This window comes from Carassius auratus, unplaced genomic scaffold, assembly GCF_003368295.1.
Source record: "Carassius auratus strain Wakin unplaced genomic scaffold, ASM336829v1 scaf_tig00013250, whole genome shotgun sequence".
NCBI lineage: Eukaryota > Metazoa > Chordata > Actinopteri > Cypriniformes > Cyprinidae > Carassius > Carassius auratus.
In genome coordinates this window covers 13,190-30,863 of record NW_020524383.1, presented here as the reverse complement: position 1 = coordinate 30,863, position 17,674 = coordinate 13,190, and the positions used below count along the sequence as shown (strand labels likewise).

At 43.7% G+C, this 17,674-nt stretch overlaps 25 non-coding genes across 25 annotated transcripts; all 25 read left to right on the top strand.

Annotated features, from left to right (window-relative positions):
- The first annotated feature begins 213 nt into the window (after nt 1-213).
- trnac-gca (transfer RNA cysteine (anticodon GCA)) lies at nt 214-285 on the top strand. Its single transcript has one exon. It is a non-coding gene; the product is annotated as a tRNA-Cys (tRNA).
- A 1,110-nt stretch (nt 286-1,395) lies between these two features.
- Nucleotides 1,396-1,467, top strand: trnac-gca (transfer RNA cysteine (anticodon GCA)). The gene has a single exon. It is a non-coding gene; the product is annotated as a tRNA-Cys (tRNA).
- Nucleotides 1,468-2,827: 1,360 nt separating this feature from the next.
- trnac-gca (transfer RNA cysteine (anticodon GCA)) lies at nt 2,828-2,899 on the top strand. Its single transcript has one exon. It is a non-coding gene; the product is annotated as a tRNA-Cys (tRNA).
- Nucleotides 2,900-3,998: 1,099 nt separating this feature from the next.
- trnac-gca (transfer RNA cysteine (anticodon GCA)) lies at nt 3,999-4,070 on the top strand. The gene has a single exon. It is a non-coding gene; the product is annotated as a tRNA-Cys (tRNA).
- A 187-nt stretch (nt 4,071-4,257) lies between these two features.
- trnac-gca (transfer RNA cysteine (anticodon GCA)) lies at nt 4,258-4,329 on the top strand. The gene has a single exon. It is a non-coding gene; the product is annotated as a tRNA-Cys (tRNA).
- Nucleotides 4,330-4,600: 271 nt separating this feature from the next.
- On the top strand, nt 4,601-4,672 carry trnac-gca (transfer RNA cysteine (anticodon GCA)). Its single transcript has one exon. It is a non-coding gene; the product is annotated as a tRNA-Cys (tRNA).
- A 187-nt stretch (nt 4,673-4,859) lies between these two features.
- trnac-gca (transfer RNA cysteine (anticodon GCA)) lies at nt 4,860-4,931 on the top strand. The gene has a single exon. It is a non-coding gene; the product is annotated as a tRNA-Cys (tRNA).
- Nucleotides 4,932-6,033: 1,102 nt separating this feature from the next.
- trnac-gca (transfer RNA cysteine (anticodon GCA)) lies at nt 6,034-6,105 on the top strand. The gene has a single exon. It is a non-coding gene; the product is annotated as a tRNA-Cys (tRNA).
- A 187-nt stretch (nt 6,106-6,292) lies between these two features.
- trnac-gca (transfer RNA cysteine (anticodon GCA)) lies at nt 6,293-6,364 on the top strand. Its single transcript has one exon. It is a non-coding gene; the product is annotated as a tRNA-Cys (tRNA).
- Nucleotides 6,365-6,636: 272 nt separating this feature from the next.
- trnac-gca (transfer RNA cysteine (anticodon GCA)) lies at nt 6,637-6,708 on the top strand. The gene has a single exon. It is a non-coding gene; the product is annotated as a tRNA-Cys (tRNA).
- A 187-nt stretch (nt 6,709-6,895) lies between these two features.
- trnac-gca (transfer RNA cysteine (anticodon GCA)) lies at nt 6,896-6,967 on the top strand. The gene has a single exon. It is a non-coding gene; the product is annotated as a tRNA-Cys (tRNA).
- A 1,102-nt stretch (nt 6,968-8,069) lies between these two features.
- Nucleotides 8,070-8,141, top strand: trnac-gca (transfer RNA cysteine (anticodon GCA)). The gene has a single exon. It is a non-coding gene; the product is annotated as a tRNA-Cys (tRNA).
- Nucleotides 8,142-9,243: 1,102 nt separating this feature from the next.
- On the top strand, nt 9,244-9,315 carry trnac-gca (transfer RNA cysteine (anticodon GCA)). The gene has a single exon. It is a non-coding gene; the product is annotated as a tRNA-Cys (tRNA).
- A 187-nt stretch (nt 9,316-9,502) lies between these two features.
- On the top strand, nt 9,503-9,574 carry trnac-gca (transfer RNA cysteine (anticodon GCA)). Its single transcript has one exon. It is a non-coding gene; the product is annotated as a tRNA-Cys (tRNA).
- A 637-nt stretch (nt 9,575-10,211) lies between these two features.
- Nucleotides 10,212-10,283, top strand: trnac-gca (transfer RNA cysteine (anticodon GCA)). Its single transcript has one exon. It is a non-coding gene; the product is annotated as a tRNA-Cys (tRNA).
- A 187-nt stretch (nt 10,284-10,470) lies between these two features.
- On the top strand, nt 10,471-10,542 carry trnac-gca (transfer RNA cysteine (anticodon GCA)). Its single transcript has one exon. It is a non-coding gene; the product is annotated as a tRNA-Cys (tRNA).
- Nucleotides 10,543-10,814: 272 nt separating this feature from the next.
- Nucleotides 10,815-10,886, top strand: trnac-gca (transfer RNA cysteine (anticodon GCA)). Its single transcript has one exon. It is a non-coding gene; the product is annotated as a tRNA-Cys (tRNA).
- A 187-nt stretch (nt 10,887-11,073) lies between these two features.
- On the top strand, nt 11,074-11,145 carry trnac-gca (transfer RNA cysteine (anticodon GCA)). The gene has a single exon. It is a non-coding gene; the product is annotated as a tRNA-Cys (tRNA).
- A 1,338-nt stretch (nt 11,146-12,483) lies between these two features.
- trnac-gca (transfer RNA cysteine (anticodon GCA)) lies at nt 12,484-12,555 on the top strand. Its single transcript has one exon. It is a non-coding gene; the product is annotated as a tRNA-Cys (tRNA).
- Nucleotides 12,556-13,809: 1,254 nt separating this feature from the next.
- Nucleotides 13,810-13,881, top strand: trnac-gca (transfer RNA cysteine (anticodon GCA)). The gene has a single exon. It is a non-coding gene; the product is annotated as a tRNA-Cys (tRNA).
- Nucleotides 13,882-14,984: 1,103 nt separating this feature from the next.
- On the top strand, nt 14,985-15,056 carry trnac-gca (transfer RNA cysteine (anticodon GCA)). Its single transcript has one exon. It is a non-coding gene; the product is annotated as a tRNA-Cys (tRNA).
- Nucleotides 15,057-15,243: 187 nt separating this feature from the next.
- Nucleotides 15,244-15,315, top strand: trnac-gca (transfer RNA cysteine (anticodon GCA)). Its single transcript has one exon. It is a non-coding gene; the product is annotated as a tRNA-Cys (tRNA).
- A 273-nt stretch (nt 15,316-15,588) lies between these two features.
- Nucleotides 15,589-15,660, top strand: trnac-gca (transfer RNA cysteine (anticodon GCA)). The gene has a single exon. It is a non-coding gene; the product is annotated as a tRNA-Cys (tRNA).
- Nucleotides 15,661-15,847: 187 nt separating this feature from the next.
- Nucleotides 15,848-15,919, top strand: trnac-gca (transfer RNA cysteine (anticodon GCA)). Its single transcript has one exon. It is a non-coding gene; the product is annotated as a tRNA-Cys (tRNA).
- A 1,075-nt stretch (nt 15,920-16,994) lies between these two features.
- On the top strand, nt 16,995-17,066 carry trnac-gca (transfer RNA cysteine (anticodon GCA)). The gene has a single exon. It is a non-coding gene; the product is annotated as a tRNA-Cys (tRNA).
- Nucleotides 17,067-17,674: the final 608 nt, after the last annotated feature.

The following is a 17,674-nucleotide window of genomic DNA, read 5'->3' as shown; positions in this document are numbered from 1 at the left end:
CAAATCTGGGTGCCCCCTTTGGACTTGTCTTGTTTGGAGGTTTTGAGTTGTAGAGTTGTTGATTCTGATTTGGAGTTACCAAAGACTTGAGTTCAAGTGAAGCAGTCAATGTTTGATATTGTTGAATCGTAGGATCTAACTTAATCTTTGGCTCTAAGCACAGAAGTCTGTGGGGGTGTGGCTCAATGAAAGAGCATGTTTCTCCAAAGATGTGGGGGTATAGCTCAGTGGTAGAGCATTTGACTGCAGATCAAGAGGTCCCCGGTTCAAATCCGGGTGCCCCCTATGGATTTGGCAGATTAGGAATATCTTCCTGCCTTTTAGTGCTCATACCTTACGGCAGGGATAAGCAACTTCGGTCCTGGAGGGCCACTGCCCTGCAGAGTTTAGCTCCAACCCTAATTAAACTCACTGGGACAAGGCAATCAGTGTTTTCGGGATTACTAGGTAGATACAGGCAGGTGAGTTTTCATGAGGGCTGAAGCGAATCTCTGCAGGATAGTGGCCCTCCAGGACTGCAGTTGCCTATCCCTGCTGTACGGGGTAATATCTCAATGGCACGGCGTTTGATGGCAGATCAAGAGGTCCCAGGTTCATTCCATGTGCCTAATTTGGGCTTGGCATATTAGGAATAAACAAATCCTTGACATAAGTTCATTTTGTGGTTTGTGCTCATGCAGTACGGGGTTATAGCTCAACGACAGAGCATTTGTCTGCAGATCAATAGGTCTACATTTTGGATCTGGCTTGCTTGACATAATCAACGACATGAGTTCAAATTGAGTCTGTAATCAAGCCATCCACATTTCAAATCTGGGTGCCCCCTTTGGACTTGTCTTATTTGGAGGTTTTGAGTTGTAGAGTTGTTGATTCTGATTTGGAGTAACCAAAGACTTGAGTTTACAGTGAAGCAGTCAATGTTTGATATTGTTGAATCGTAGGATCTAACTTAATCTGTGGCTCTAAGCACAGAAGTCTGTGGGGTGTATGGCTCAATGAAAGAGCATGTTTCTTCAAAGATGTGGGGGTATAGCTCAGTGGTAGAGCATTTGACTGCAGATCCGGGTGCCCCTTTGGACCTTTGGATTTGGCAAATTAGGAATAAGTGCAAACATGTCTACATAGAAAGATTCTGTATGTGATTATAAACCATTTGAGTCTGTAATCAAGCCATCCACACTTCAAATCTGGGTGCCCCCTTTGGACTTGTCTTATTTGGAGGTTTTGAGTTGTAGAGTTGTTGATTCTGATTTGGAGTAACCAAAGAATTGAGTTACAGTGAAGCAGTCAATGTTTGATATTGTTGAATCGTAGGATTTAACTTAATTTGTGGCTCTAAGCATAGAAGTCTGTGGGGGTATGGCTCAATGAAAGAGCATGTTTCTTCAAAGATGTGGGGGTATAGCTCAGTGGTAGAGCATTTGACTGCAGATCAAGAGGTCCCCGGTTCAAATCCGGGTGCCCCCTTTGGATTTGGCAGATTAGGAATACGTGCAGGCTTATGTATATAGTAAGATTCTGTATGTGATTATACCTCAGTGGCACATCTTCTCGCTAGGTAATTTTTTTGTATCTGGCATTCTTTTCATATCCAAAATCTTTATCCAAAAGTGAGTCTGTCATCTTGTGTGTGGCTATGATCCAGATAGTGTTAGGGGTATAGCTCAGTGGTATAGCATTTGACTGCAGATCAAGACGTCCCCGGTTCAAATCCGGGTGCCCACTATGGATTTGGCAGATTAGGAATATCTTCCTGCCTTTTAGTGCTCATACCTTACGGCAGGGATAAGCAACTTCGGTCCTGGAGGGCCACTGCCCTGCAGAGTTTAGCTCCAACCCTAATTAAACTCACTGGGACAAGGCAATCAGTGTTTTCGGGATTACTAGATAGATACAGGCAGGTGAGTTTTCATGAGGGCTGAAGCGAATCTCTGCAGGATAGTGGCCCTCCAGGACTGCAGTTGCCTATCCCTGCTGTACGGGGTAATATCTCAATGGCACGGCGTTTGATTGCAGATCAAGAGGTCCCAGGTTCATTCCATGTGCCTAATTTGGGCTTGGCATATTAGGAATAAACAAATCCTTGACATAAGTTCATTTTTGTGGTTTGTGCTCATGCAGTACGGGGTTATAGCTCAACGACAGATCATTTGTCTGCAGATCAATAGGTCTACATTTTGGATCTGGCTTGCTTGACATAATCAACGACATGAGTTCAAATTGAGTCTGTAATCAAGCCATCCACATTTCAAATCTGGGTGCCCCCTTTGGACTTGTCTTATTTGGAGGTTTTGAGTTGTAGAGTTGTTGATTCTGATTTGGAGTAACCAAAGACTTGAGTTTACAGTGAAGCAGTCAATGTTTGATATTGTTGAATCGTAGGATCTAACTTAATCTGTGGCTCTAAGCACAGAAGTCTGTGGGTGTATGGCTCAATGAAAGAGCATGTTTCTTCAAAGATGTGGGGGTATAGCTCAGTGGTAGAGCATTTGACTGCAGATCCGGGTGCCCCTTTGGATTTTGCAAATTAGGAATAAGTGCAAACATGTCTACATAGAAAGATTCTGTATGTGATTATAAACCATTTGAGTCTGTAATCAAGCCATCCACACTTCAAATCTGGGTGCCCCCTTTGGACTTGTCTTATTTGGAGGTTTTGAGTTGTAGAGTTGTTGATTCTGATTTGGAGTAACCAAAGACTTGAGTTCAAGTGAAGCAGTCAATGTTTGATATTGTTGAATCGTAGGATCTAACTTAATCTTTGGCTCTAAGCACAGAAGTCTGTGGGGGTGTGGCTCAATGAAAGAGCATGTTTCTCCAAAGATGTGGGGGTATAGCTCAGTGGTAGAGCATTTGACTGCAGATCAAGAGGTCCCCGGTTCAAATCCGGGTGCCCCCTATGGATTTGGCAGATTAGGAATATCTTCCTGCCTTTTAGTGCTCATACCTTACGGCAGAGATAAGCAACTTCGGTCCTGGAGGGCCACTGCCCTGCAGAGTTTAGCTCCAACCCTAATTAAACTCACTGGGACAAGGCAATCAGTGTTTTCGGGATTACTAGATAGATACAGGCAGGTGAGTTTTCATGAGGGCTGAAGCGAATCTCTGCAGGATAGTGGCCCTCCAGGACTGGAGTTGCCTATCCCTGCTGTACGGGGTAATATCTCAATGGCACGGCGTTTGATTGCAGATCAAGAGGTCCCAGGTTCATTCCATGTGCCTAATTTGGGCTTGGCATATTAGGAATAAACAAATCCTTGACATAAGTTCATTTTTGTGGTTTGTGCTCATGCAGTACGGGGTTATAGCTCAACGACAGAGCATTTGTCTGCAGATCAATAGGTATACATTTTGGATCTGGCTTGCTTGACATAATCGACGACATGAGTTCAAATTGAGTCTGTAATCAAGCCATCCACATTTCAAATCTGGGTGCCCCCTTTGGACTTGTCTTATTTGGAGGTTTTGAGTTGTAGAGTTGTTGATTCTGATTTGGAGTAACCAAAGACTTGAGTTTACAGTGAAGCAGTCAATGTTTGATATTGTTGAATCGTAGGATCTAACTTAATCTGTGGCTCTAAGCACAGAAGTCTGTGGGGGTATGGCTCAATGAAAGAGCATGTTTCTTCAAAGATGTGGGGGTATAGCTCAGTGGTAGAGCATTTGCCGGATCCGGGTGCCCCTTTGGATTTGGCAAATTAGGAATAAGTGCAAACATGTCTACATAGAAAGATTCTGTATGTGATTATAAACCATTTGAGTCTGTAATCAAGCCATCCACACTTCAAATCTGGGTGCCCCCTTTGGACTTGTCTTGTTTGGAGGTTTTGAGTTGTAGAGTTGTTGATTCTGATTTGGAGTTACCAAAGACTTGAGTTCAAGTGAAGCAGTCAATGTTTGATATTGTTGAATCGTAGGATCTAACTTAATCTTTGGCTCTAAGCACAGAAGTCTGTGGGGGTGTGGCTCAATGAAAGAGCATGTTTCTCCAAAGATGTGGGGGTATAGCTCAGTGGTAGAGCATTTGACTGCAGATCAAGAGGTCCCCGGTTCAAATCCGGGTGCCCCCTATGGATTTGGCAGATTAGGAATAAGTGCAGGCTTATCTGTATAGTAAGATTCTGTATGTGATTATACCTCAGTGGCACATCCTCTCGCTAGGTATTTTTTTTGTATCTGGCATTCTTTTCATATCCAAAATCTTTATCCATAAGTGAGTCTGTCATAATGTGTGTGGCTATGACCCAGGGAGTGTGTGGGGGTATAGCTCAGTGGTAGAGCATTTGACTGCAGATCAAGAGGTCCCCGGTTCAAATCCGGGTGCCCCTATGGATTTGGCAGATAAGGAATATCTTCCTGCCTTTTGTGCTCATACTGTACGGCAGGGATAATCTGGGTGCCCCCTTTGGACTTGTCTTATTTGGAGGTTTTGAGTTGTAGAGTTGTTGATTCTGATTTGGAGTAACCAAAGACTTGAGTTCAAGTGAATCAGTCAATGTTTGATATTGTTGAATCGTAGGATCTAACTTAATCTTTGGCTCTAAGCACAGAAGTCTGTGGGGGTGTGGCTCAATGAAAGAGCATGTTTCTCCAAAGATTTGGGGGTATAGCTCAGCGGTAGAGCATTTGACTGCAGATCAAGAGGTCCCCGGTTCAAATCCGGGTGCCCCCTATGGATTTGGCAGATTAGGATTAAGTGCATGCTTATCTATATAGTAAGATTCTGCATGTGATTATACCTCAGTGGCACATCCTCTCGCTAGGTAATTTTTTTGGATCTGGCATTCTTTTCATATCCAAAATCCTTATCTAAAAGTGAGTCTGTCATCTTGTGTGTGGCTATGATCCAGGGAGTGTGTGGGGGTATAGCTCAGTGGTAGAGCATTTGACTGCAGATCAAGAGGTCCCCGGTTCAAATCCGGGTGCCACCTATGGATTTGGCTGATTAGGAATATCTTCCTGCCTTTTAGTGCTCATACCTTACGGCAGGGATAAGCAACTTCGGTCCTGGAGGGCCACTGCCCTGCAGAGTTTAGCTCCAACCCTAATTAAACTCACTGGGACAAGGCAATCAGTGTTTTCGGGATTACTAGATAGATACAGGCAGGTGAGTTTTCATGAGGGCTGAAGCGAATCTCTGCAGGATAGTGGCCCTCCAGGACTGCAGTTGCCTATCCCTGCTGTACGGGGTAATATCTCAATGGCACGGCGTTTGATTGCAGATCAAGAGGTCCCAGGTTCATTCCATGTGCCTAATTTGGGCTTGGCATATTAGGAATAAAAAAATCCTTGACATAAGTTCATTTTTGTGGTTTGTGCTCATGCAGTACGGGGTTATAGCTCAACGACAGATCATTTGTCTGCAGATCAATAGGTCTACATTTTGGATCTGGCTTGCTTGACATAATCAACGACATGAGTTCAAATTGAGTCTGTAATCAAGCCATCCACATTTCAAATCTGGGTGCCCCCTTTGGACTTGTCTTATTTGGAGGTTTTGAGTTGTAGAGTTGTTGATTCTGATTTGGAGTAACCAAAGACTTGAGTTTACAGTGAAGCAGTCAATGTTTGATATTGTTGAATCGTAGGATCTAACTTAATCTGTGGCTCTAAGCACAGAAGTCTGTGGGTGTATGGCTCAATGAAAGAGCATGTTTCTTCAAAGATGTGGGGGTATAGCTCAGTGGTAGAGCATTTGACTGCAGATCCGGGTGCCCCTTTGGATTTTGCAAATTAGGAATAAGTGCAAACATGTCTACATAGAAAGATTCTGTATGTGATTATAAACCATTTGAGTCTGTAATCAAGCCATCCACATTTCAAATCTGGGTGCCCCCTTTGGACTTGTCTTATTTGGAGGTTTTGAGTTGTAGAGTTGTTCATTCTGATTTGGAGTAACCAAAGACTTGAGTTCAAGTGAAGCAGTCAATGTTTGATATTGTTGAATCGTAGGATCTAACTTAATCTTTGGCTCTAAGCACAGAAGTCTGTGGGGGTGTGGCTCAATGAAAGAGCATGTTTCTCCAAAGATGTGGGGGTATAGCTCAGTGGTAGAGCATTTGACTGCAGATCAAGAGGTCCCCGGTTCAAATCCGGGTGCCCCCTATGGATTTGGCAGATTAGGAATAAGTGCAGGCTTATCTGTATAGTAAGATTCTGTATGTGATTATACCTCAGTGGCACATCCTCTCGCTAGGTATTTTTTTTGTATCTGGCATTCTTTTCATATCCAAAATCTTTATCCATAAGTGAGTCTGTCATAATGTGTGTGGCTATGACCCAGGGAGTGTGTGGGGGTATAGCTCAGTGGTAGAGCATTTGACTGCAGATCAAGAGGTCCCCGGTTCAAATCCGGGTGCCCCCTATGGATTTGGCAGATAAGGAATATCTTCCTGCCTTTTGTGCTCATACTGTACGGCAGGGATAATCTGGGTGCCCCCTTTGGACTTGTCTTATTTGGAGGTTTTGAGTTGTAGAGTTGTTGATTCTGATTTGGAGTAACCAAAGACTTGAGTTCAAGTGAATCAGTCAATGTTTGATATTGTTGAATCGTAGGATCTAACTTAATCTTTGGCTCTAAGCACAGAAGTCTGTGGGGGTGTGGCTCAATGAAAGAGCATGTTTCTCCAAAGATTTGGGGGTATAGCTCAGCGGTAGAGCATTTGACTGCAGATCAAGAGGTCCCCGGTTCAAATCCGGGTGCCCCCTATGGATTTGGCAGATTAGGATTAAGTGCATGCTTATCTATATAGTAAGATTCTGCATGTGATTATACCTCAGTGGCACATCCTCTCGCTAGGTAATTTTTTTGGATCTGGCATTCTTTTCATATCCAAAATCCTTATCTAAAAGTGAGTCTGTCATCTTGTGTGTGGCTATGATCCAGGGAGTGTGTGGGGGTATAGCTCAGTGGTAGAGCATTTGACTGCAGATCAAGAGGTCCCCGGTTCAAATCCGGGTGCCACCTATGGATTTGGCTGATTAGGAATATCTTCCTGCCTTTTAGTGCTCATACCTTACGGCAGGGATAAGCAACTTCGGTCCTGGAGGGCCACTGCCCTGCAGAGTTTAGCTCCAACCCTAATTAAACTCACTGGGACAAGGCAATCAGTGTTTTCGGGATTACTAGATAGATACAGGCAGGTGAGTTTTCATGAGGGCTGAAGCGAATCTCTGCAGGATAGTGGCCCTCCAGGACTGCAGTTGCCTATCCCTGCTGTACGGGGTAATATCTCATTGGCACGGCGTTTGATTGCAGATCAAGAGGTCCCAGGTTCATTCCATGTGCCTAATTTGGGCTTGGCATATTAGGAATAAAAAAATCCTTGACATAAGTTCATTTTTGTGGTTTGTGCTCATGCAGTACGGGGTTATAGCTCAACGACAGATCATTTGTCTGCAGATCAATAGGTCTACATTTTGGATCTGGCTTGCTTGACATAATCAACGACATGAGTTCAAATTGAGTCTGTAATCAAGCCATCCACATTTCAAATCTGGGTGCCCCCTTTGGACTTGTCTTATTTGGAGGTTTTGAGTTGTAGAGTTGTTGATTCTGATTTGGAGTAACCAAAGACTTGAGTTTACAGTGAAGCAGTCAATGTTTGATATTGTTGAATCGTAGGATCTAACTTAATCTGTGGCTCTAAGCACAGAAGTCTGTGGGTGTATGGCTCAATGAAAGAGCATGTTTCTTCAAAGATGTGGGGGTATAGCTCAGTGGTAGAGCATTTGACTGCAGATCCGGGTGCCCCTTTGGATTTTGCAAATTAGGAATAAGTGCAAACATGTCTACATAGAAAGATTCTGTATGTGATTATAAACCATTTGAGTCTGTAATCAAGCCATCCACACTTCAAATCTGGGTGCCCCCTTTGGACTTGTCTTATTTGGAGGTTTTGAGTTGTAGAGTTGTTGATTCTGATTTGGAGTAACCAAAGACTTGAGTTCAAGTGAAGCAGTCAATGTTTGATATTGTTGAATCGTAGGATCTAACTTAATCTTTGGCTCTAAGCACAGAAGTCTGTGGGGGTGTGGCTCAATGAAAGAGCATGTTTCTCCAAAGATGTGGGGGTATAGCTCAGTGGTAGAGCATTTGACTGCAGATCAAGAGGTCCCCGGTTCAAATCCGGGTGCCCCCTATGGATTTGGCAGATTAGGAGTATCTTCCTGCCTTTTAGTGCTCATACCTTACGGCAGAGATAAGCAACTTCGGTCCTGGAGGGCCACTGCCCTGCAGAGTTTAGCTCCAACCCTAATTAAACTCACTGGGACAAGGCAATCAGTGTTTTCGGGATTACTAGATAGATACAGGCAGGTGAGTTTTCATGAGGGCTGAAGCGAATCTCTGCAGGATAGTGGCCCTCCAGGACTGGAGTTGCCTATCCCTGCTGTACGGGGTAATATCTCAATGGCACGGCGTTTGATTGCAGATCAAGAGGTCCCAGGTTCATTCCATGTGCCTAATTTGGGCTTGGCATATTAGGAATAAACAAATCCTTGACATAAGTTCATTTTTGTGGTTTGTGCTCATGCAGTACGGGGTTATAGCTCAACGACAGAGCATTTGTCTGCAGATCAATAGGTATACATTTTGGATCTGGCTTGCTTGACATAATCGACGACATGAGTTCAAATTGAGTCTGTAATCAAGCCATCCACATTTCAAATCTGGGTGCCCCCTTTGGACTTGTCTTATTTGGAGGTTTTGAGTTGTAGAGTTGTTGATTCTGATTTGGAGTAACCAAAGACTTGAGTTTACAGTGAAGCAGTCAATGTTTGATATTGTTGAATCGTAGGATCTAACTTAATCTGTGGCTCTAAGCACAGAAGTCTGTGGGGGTATGGCTCAATGAAAGAGCATGTTTCTTCAAAGATGTGGGGGTATAGCTCAGTGGTAGAGCATTTGACTGCAGATCCGGGTGCCCCTTTGGATTTGGCAAATTAGGAATAAGTGCAAACATGTCTACATAGAAAGATTCTGTATGTGATTATAAACCATTTGAGTCTGTAATCAAGCCATCCACACTTCAAATCTGGGTGCCCCCTTTGGACTTGTCTTGTTTGGAGGTTTTGAGTTGTAGAGTTGTTGATTCTGATTTGGAGTTACCAAAGACTTGAGTTCAAGTGAAGCAGTCAATGTTTGATATTGTTGAATCGTAGGATCTAACTTAATCTTTGGCTCTAAGCACAGAAGTCTGTGGGGGTGTGGCTCAATGAAAGAGCATGTTTCTCCAAAGATGTGGGGGTATAGCTCAGTGGTAGAGCATTTGACTGCAGATCAAGAGGTCCCCGGTTCAAATCCGGGTGCCCCCTATGGATTTGGCAGATTAGGAATAAGTGCAGGCTTATCTGTATAGTAAGATTCTGTATGTGATTATACCTCAGTGGCACATCCTCTCGCTAGGTAATTTTTTTGTATCTGGCATTCTTATCATATCCAAAATCTTTATCCATAAGTGAGTCTGTCATAATGTGTGTGGCTATGACCCAGGGAGTGTGTGGGGGTATAGCTCAGTGGTAGAGCATTTGACTGCAGATCAAGAGGTCCCCGGTTCAAATCCGGGTGCCCCCTATGGATTTGGCAGATAAGGAATATCTTCCTGCCTTTTTGTGCTCATACTGTACGGCAGGGATAATCTGGGTGCCCCCTTTGGACTTGTCTTATTTGGAGGTTTTGAGTTGTAGAGTTGTTGATTCTGATTTGGAGTAACCAAAGACTTGAGTTCAAGTGAAGCAGTCAATGTTTGATATTGTTGAATCGTAGGATCTAACTTAATCTTTGGCTCTAAGCACAGAAGTCTGTGGGGGTGTGGCTCAATGAAAGAGCATGTTTCTTCAAAGATGTGGGGGTATAGCTCAGTGGTAGAGCATTTGACTGCAGATCCGGGTGCCCCTTTGGATTTGGCAAATTAGGAATAAGTGCAAACATGTCTACATAGAAAGATTCTGTATGTGATTATAAACCATTTGAGTCTGTAATCAAGCCATCCACACTTCAAATCTGGGTGCCCCCTTTGGACTTGTCTTATTTGGAGGTTTTGAGTTGTAGAGTTGTTGATTCTGATTTGGAGTAACCAAAGACTTGAGTTCAAGTGAAGCAGTCAATGTTTGATATTGTTGAATCGTAGGATCTAACTTAATCTTTGGCTCTAAGCACAGAAGTCTGTGGGGGTGTGGCTCAATGAAAGAGCATGTTTCTCCAAAGATGTGGGGGTATAGCTCAGTGGTAGAGCATTTGACTGCAGATCAAGAGGTCCCCGGTTCAAATCCGGGTGCCCCCTATGGATTTGGCAGATTAGGAATAAGTGCAGGCTTATCTGTATAGTAAGATTCTGTATGTGATTATACCTCAGTGGCACTTCCTCTCGCTAGGTAATTTTTTTGTATCTGGCATTCTTATCATATCCAAAATCTTTATCCATAAGTGAGTCTGTCATAATGTGTGTGGCTATGACCCAGGGAGTGTGTGGGGGTATAGCTCAGTGGTAGAGCATTTGACTGCAGATCAAGAGGTCCCCGGTTCAAATCCGGGTGCCCCCTATGGATTTGGCAGATAAGGAATATCTTCCTGCCTTTTGTGCTCATACTGTACGGCAGGGATAATCTGGGTGCCCCCTTTGGACTTGTCTTATTTGGAGGTTTTGAGTTGTAGAGTTGTTGATTCTGATTTGGAGTAACCAAAGACTTGAGTTCAAGTGAAGCAGTCAATGTTTGATATTGTTGAATCGTAGGATCTAACTTAATCTTTGGCTCTAAGCACAGAAGTGTGTGGGGGTGTGGCTCAATGAAAGAGCATGTTTCTCCAAAGATGTGGGGGTATAGCTCAGTGGTAGAGCATTTGACTGCAGATCAAGAGGTCCCCGGTTCAAATCCGGGTGCCCCCTATGGATTTGGCAGATTAGGATTAAGTGCATGCTTATCTATATAGTAAGATTCTGCATGTGATTATACCTCAGTGGCACATCCTCTCGCTAGGTAATTTTTTTGGATCTGGCATTCTTTTCATATCCAAAATCCTTATCTAAAAGTGAGTCTGTCATCTTGTGTGTGGCTATGATCCAGGGAGTGTGTGGGGGTATAGCTCAGTGGTAGAGCATTTGACTGCAGATCAAGAGGTCCCCGGTTCAAATCCGGGTGCCCCCTATGGATTTGGCAGATTAGGAATATCTTCCTGCCTTTTAGTGCTCATACCTTACGGCAGGGATAAGCAACTTCGGTCCTGGAGGGCCACTGCCCTGCAGAGTTTAGCTCCAACCCTAATTAAACTCACTGGGACAAGGCAATCAGTGTTTTCGGGATTACTAGATAGATACAGGCAGGTGAGTTTTCATGAGGGCTGAAGCGAATCTCTGCAGGATAGTGGCCCTCCAGGACTGCAGTTGCCTATCCCTGCTGTACGGGGTAATATCTCAATGGCACGGCGTTTGATGGCAGATCAAGAGGTCCCAGGTTCATTCCATGTGCCTAATTTGGGCTTGGCATATTAGGAATAAAAATCCTGACATAAGTTCATTTTGTGGTTTGTGCTCATGCAGTACGGGGTTATAGCTCAACGACAGAGCATTTGTCTGCAGATCAATAGGTCTACATTTTGGATCTGGCTTGCTTGACATAATCAACGACATGAGTTCAAATTGAGTCTGTAATCAAGCCATCCACATTTCAAATCTGGGTGCCCCCTTTGGACTTGTCTTATTTGGAGGTTTTGAGTTGTAGAGTTGTTGATTCTGATTTGGAGTAACCAAAGACTTGAGTTTACAGTGAAGCAGTCAATGTTTGATATTGTTGAATCGTAGGATCTAACTTAATCTGTGGCTCTAAGCACAGAAGTCTGTGGGGGTATGGCTCAATGAAAGAGCATGTTTCTTCAAAGATGTGGGGGTATAGCTCAGTGGTAGAGCATTTGACTGCAGATCCGGGTGCCCCTTTGGATTTGGCAAATTAGGAATAAGTGCAAACATGTCTACATAGAAAGATTCTGTACGTGATTATAAACCATTTGAGTCTGTAATCAAGCCATCCACACTTCAAATCTGGGTGCCCCCTTTGGACTTGTCTTATTTGGAGGTTTTGAGTTGTAGAGTTGTTGATTCTGATTTGGAGTAACCAAAGACTTGAGTTACAGTGAAGCAGTCAATGTTTGATATTGTTGAATCGTAGGATCTAACTTAATCTGTGGCTCTAAGCACAGAAGTCTGTTGGGGGTATGGCTCAATGAAAGAGCATGTTTCTTCAAAGATGTGGGGGTATAGCTCAGTGGTAGAGCATTTGACTGCAGATCCCCGGGTGCCCCTTTGGATTTGGCAGATTAGGAATAAGTGCAGGCTTATCTGTATAGTAAGATTCTGTATGTGATTATACCTCAGTGGCACATCCTCTCGCTAGGTAATTTTTTTGTATCTGGCATTCTTTTCATATCCAAAATCTTTATCCATAAGTGAGTCTGTCATAATGTGTGTGGCTATGACCCAGGGAGTGTGTGGGGGTATAGCTCAGTGGTAGAGCATTTGACTGCAGATCAAGAGGTCCCCGGTTCAAATCCGGGTGCCCCCTATGGATTTTGCAGATAAGGAATATCTTCCTGCCTTTTGTGCTCATACTGTACGGCAGGGATAATCTGGGTGCCCCCTTTGGACTTGTCTTATTTGGAGGTTTTGAGTTGTAGAGTTGTTGATTCTGATTTGGAGTAACCAAAGACTTGAGTTCAAGTGAAGCAGTCAATATTTGATATTATTGCCTTTTAGTGCTCATACCTTACGGCAGGGATAAGCAACTTCGGTCCTGGAGGGCCACTGCCCTGCAGAGTTTAGCTCCAACCCTAATTAAACTCACTGGGACAAGGCAATCAGTGTTTTCGGGATTACTAGATAGATACAGGCAGGTGAGTTTTCATGAGGGCTGAAGCGAATCTCTGCAGGATAGTGGCCCTCCAGGACTGCAGTTGCCTATCCCTGCTGTACGGGGTAATATCTCATTGGCACGGCGTTTGATTGCAGATCAAGAGGTCCCAGGTTCATTCCATGTGCCTAATTTGGGCTTGGCATATTAGGAATAAAAAAATCCTTGACATAAGTTCATTTTTGTGGTTTGTGCTCATGCAGTACGGGGTTATAGCTCAACGACAGATCATTTGTCTGCAGATCAATAGGTCTACATTTTGGATCTGGCTTGCTTGACATAATCAACGACATGAGTTCAAATTGAGTCTGTAATCAAGCCATCCACATTTCAAATCTGGGTGCCCCCTTTGGACTTGTCTTATTTGGAGGTTTTGAGTTGTAGAGTTGTTGATTCTGATTTGGAGTAACCAAAGACTTGAGTTTACAGTGAAGCAGTCAATGTTTGATATTGTTGAATCGTAGGATCTAACTTAATCTGTGGCTCTAAGCACAGAAGTCTGTGGGGGTATGGCTCAATGAAAGAGCATGTTTCTTCAAAGATGTGGGGGTATAGCTCAGTGGTAGAGCATTTGACTGCAGATCCGTGTGCCCCTTTGGATTTTGCAAATTAGGAATAAGTGCAAACATGTCTACATAGAAAGATTCTGTATGTGATTATAAACCATTTGAGTCTGTAATCAAGCCATCCACACTTCAAATCTGGGTGCCCCCTTTGGACTTGTCTTATTTGGAGGTTTTGAGTTGTAGAGTTGTTGATTCTGATTTGGAGTAACCAAAGACTTGAGTTCAAGTGAAGCAGTCAATGTTTGATATTGTTGAATCGTAGGATCTAACTTAATCTTTGGCTCTAAGCACAGAAGTCTGTGGGGGTGTGGCTCAATGAAAGAGCATGTTTCTCCAAATATGTGGGGGTATAGCTCAGTGGTAGAGCATTTGACTGCAGATCAAGAGGTCCCCGGTTCAAATCCGGGTGCCCCCTATGGATTTGGCAGGTTAGGAATATCTTCCTGCCTTTTAGTGCTCATACCTTACGGCAGGGATAAGCAACTTCGGTCCTGGAGGGCCACTGCCCTGCAGAGTTTAGCTCCAACCCTAATTAAACTCACTGGGACAAGTCAATCAGTGTTTTCGGGAATACTAGATAGATACAGGCAGGTGAGTTTTCATGAGGGCTGAAGCGAATCTCTGCAGGATAGTGGCCCTCCAGGACTGCAGTTGCCTATCCCTGCTGTACGGGGTAATATCTCAATGGCACGGCGTTTGATGGCAGATCAAGAGGTCCCAGGTTCATTCCATGTGCCTAATTTGGGCTTGGCATATTAGGAATAAACAAATCCTTGACATAAGTTTCATTTTTGTGGTTTGTGCTCATGCAGTACGGGGTTATAGCTCAACGACAGAGCATTTGTCTGCAGATCAATAGGTCTACATTTTGGATCTGGCTTGCTTGACATAATCGACGACATGAGTTCAAATTGAGTCTGTAATCAAGCCATCCACATTTCAAATCTGGGTGCCCCCTTTGGACTTGTCTTATTTGGAGGTTTTGAGTTGTAGAGTTGTTGATTCTGATTTGGAGTAACCAAAGACTTGAGTTTACAGTGAAGCAGTCAATGTTTGATATTGTTGAATCGTAGGATCTAACTTAATCTGTGGCTCTAAGCACAGAAGTCTGTGGGGGTATGGCTCAATGAAAGAGCATGTTTCTTCAAAGATGTGGGGGTATAGCTCAGTGGTAGAGCATTTGACTGCAGATCCGGGTGCCCCTTTGGATTTGGCAAATTAGGAATAAGTGCAAACATGTCTACATAGAAAGATTCTGTATGTGATTATAAACCATTTGAGTCTGTAATCAAGCCATCCACACTTCAAATCTGGGTGCCCCCTTTGGACTTGTCTTATTTGGAGGTTTTGAGTTGTAGAGTTGTTGATTCTGATTTGGAGTAACCAAAGACTTGAGTTCAAGTGAAGCAGTCAATGTTTGATATTGTTGAATCGTAGGATCTAACTTAATCTTTGGCTCTAAGCACAGAAGTCTGTGGGGGTGTGGCTCAATGAAAGAGCATGTTTCTCCAAAGATGTGGGGGTATAGCTCAGTGGTAGAGCATTTGACTGCAGATCAAGAGGTCCCCGGTTCAAATCCGGGTGCCCCCTATGGATTTGGCAGATTAGGAATAAGTGCAGGCTTATCTGTATAGTAAGATTCTGTATGTGATTATACCTCAGTGGCACTTCCTCTCGCTAGGTAATTTTTTTGTATCTGGCATTCTTATCATATCCAAAATCTTTATCCATAAGTGAGTCTGTCATAATGTGTGTGGCTATGACCCAGGGAGTGTGTGGGGGTATAGCTCAGTGGTAGAGCATTTGACTGCAGATCAAGAGGTCCCCGGTTCAAATCCGGGTGCCCCCTATGGATTTGGCAGATAAGGAATATCTTCCTGCCTTTTTGTGCTCATACTGTACGGCAGGGATAATCTGGGTGCCCCCTTTGGACTTGTCTTATTTGGAGGTTTTGAGTTGTAGAGTTGTTGATTCTGATTTGGAGTAACCAAAGACTTGAGTTCAAGTGAAGCAGTCAATGTTTGATATTGTTGAATCGTAGGATCTAACTTAATCTTTGGCTCTAAGCACAGAAGTGTGTGGGGGTGTGGCTCAATGAAAGAGCATGTTTCTCCAAATATGTGGGGGTATAGCTCAGTGGTAGAGCATTTGACTGCAGATCGAGAGGTCCCCGGTTCAAATCCGGGTGCCCCCTATGGATTTGGCAGATTAGGATTAAGTGCATGCTTATCTATATAGTACGATTCTGCATGTGATTATACCTCAGTGGCACATCCTCTCGCTAGGTAATTTTTTTGGATCTGGCATTCTTTTCATATCCAAAATCCTTATCTAAAAGTGAGTCTGTCATCTTGTGTGTGGCTATGATCCAGGGAGTGTGTGGGGGTATAGCTCAGTGGTAGAGCATTTGACTGCAGATCAAGAGGTCCCCGGTTCAAATCCGGGTGCCCCCTATGGATTTGGCAGATTAGGAATATCTTCCTGCCTTTTAGTGCTCATACCTTACGGCAGGGATAAGCAACTTCGGTCCTGGAGGGCCACTGCCCTGCAGAGTTTAGCTTCAACCCTAATTAAACTCACTGGGACAAGGCAATCAGTGTTTTCGGGATTACTAGGTAGATACAGGCAGGTGAGTTTTCATGAGGGCTGAAGCGAATCTCTGCAGGATAGTGGCCCTCCAGGACTGCAGTTGCCTATCCCTGCTGTACGGGGTAATATCTCAATGGCACGGCGTTTGATGGCAGATCAAGAGGTCCCAGGTTCATTCCATGTGCCTAATTTGGGCTTGGCATATTAGGAATAAACAAATCCTTGTCATGCAGTACGGGGTTATAGCTCAACGACAGAGCATTTGTCTGCAGATCAATAGGTCTACATTTTGGATCTGGCTTGCTTGACATAATCAACGACATGAGTTCAAATTGAGTCTGTAATCAAGCCATCCACATTTCAAACCTGGGTGCCCCCTTTGGACTTGTCTTATTTGGAGGTTTTGAGTTGTAGAGTTGTTGATTCTGATTTGGAGTAACCAAAGACTTGAGTTTACAGTGAAGCAGTCAATGTTTGATATTGTTGAATCGTAGGATCTAACTTAATCTGTGGCTCTAAGCACAGAAGTCTGTGGGGGTATGGCTCAATGAAAGAGCATGTTTCTTCAAAGATGTGGGGGTATAGCTCAGTGGTAGAGCATTTGACTGCAGATCCGGGTGCCCCTTTGGATTTTGCAAATTAGGAATAAGTGCAAACATGTCTACATAGAAAGATTCTGTATGTGATTATAAACCATTTGAGTCTGTAATCAAGCCATCCACACTTCAAATCTGGGTGCCCCCTTTGGACTTGTCTTATTTGGAGGTTTTGAGTTGTAGAGTTGTTGATTCTGATTTGGAGTAACCAAAGACTTGAGTTCAAGTGAAGCAGTCAATGTTTGATATTGTTGAATCGTAGGATCTAACTTAATCTTTGGCTCTAAGCACAGAAGTCTGTGGGGGTGTGGCTCAATGAAAGAGCATGTTTCTCCAAATATTTGGGGGTATAGCTCAGTGGTAGAGCATTTGACTGCAGATCAAGAGGTCCCCGGTTCAAATCCGGGTGCCCCCTATGGATTTGGCAGGTTAGGAATATCTTCCTGCCTTTTTGTGCTCATACCTTACGGCAGGGATAAGCAACTTCGGTCCTGGAGGGCCACTGCCCTGCAGAGTTTAGCTCCAACCCTAATTAAACTCACTGGGACAAGTCAATCAGTGTTTTCGGGAATACTAGATAGATACAGGCAGGTGAGCTTTCATGAGGGCTGAAGCGAATCTCTGCAGGATAGTGGCCCTCCAGGACTGCAGTTGCCTATCCCTGCTGTACGGGGTAATATCTCAATGGCACGGCGTTTGATGGCAGATCAAGAGGTCCCAGGTTCATTCCATGTGCCTAATTTGGGCTTGGCATATTAGGAATAAACAAATCCTTGACATAAGTTTCATTTTTGTGGTTTGTGCTCATGCAGTACGGGGTTATAGCTCAACGACAGAGCATTTGTCTGCAGATCAATAGGTCTACATTTTGGATCTGGCTTGCTTGACATAATCGACGACATGAGTTCAAATTGAGTCTGTAATCAAGCCATCCACATTTCAAATCTGGGTGCCCCCTTTGGACTTGTCTTATTTGGAGGTTTTGAGTTGTAGAGTTGTTGATTCTGATATGGAGTAACCAAA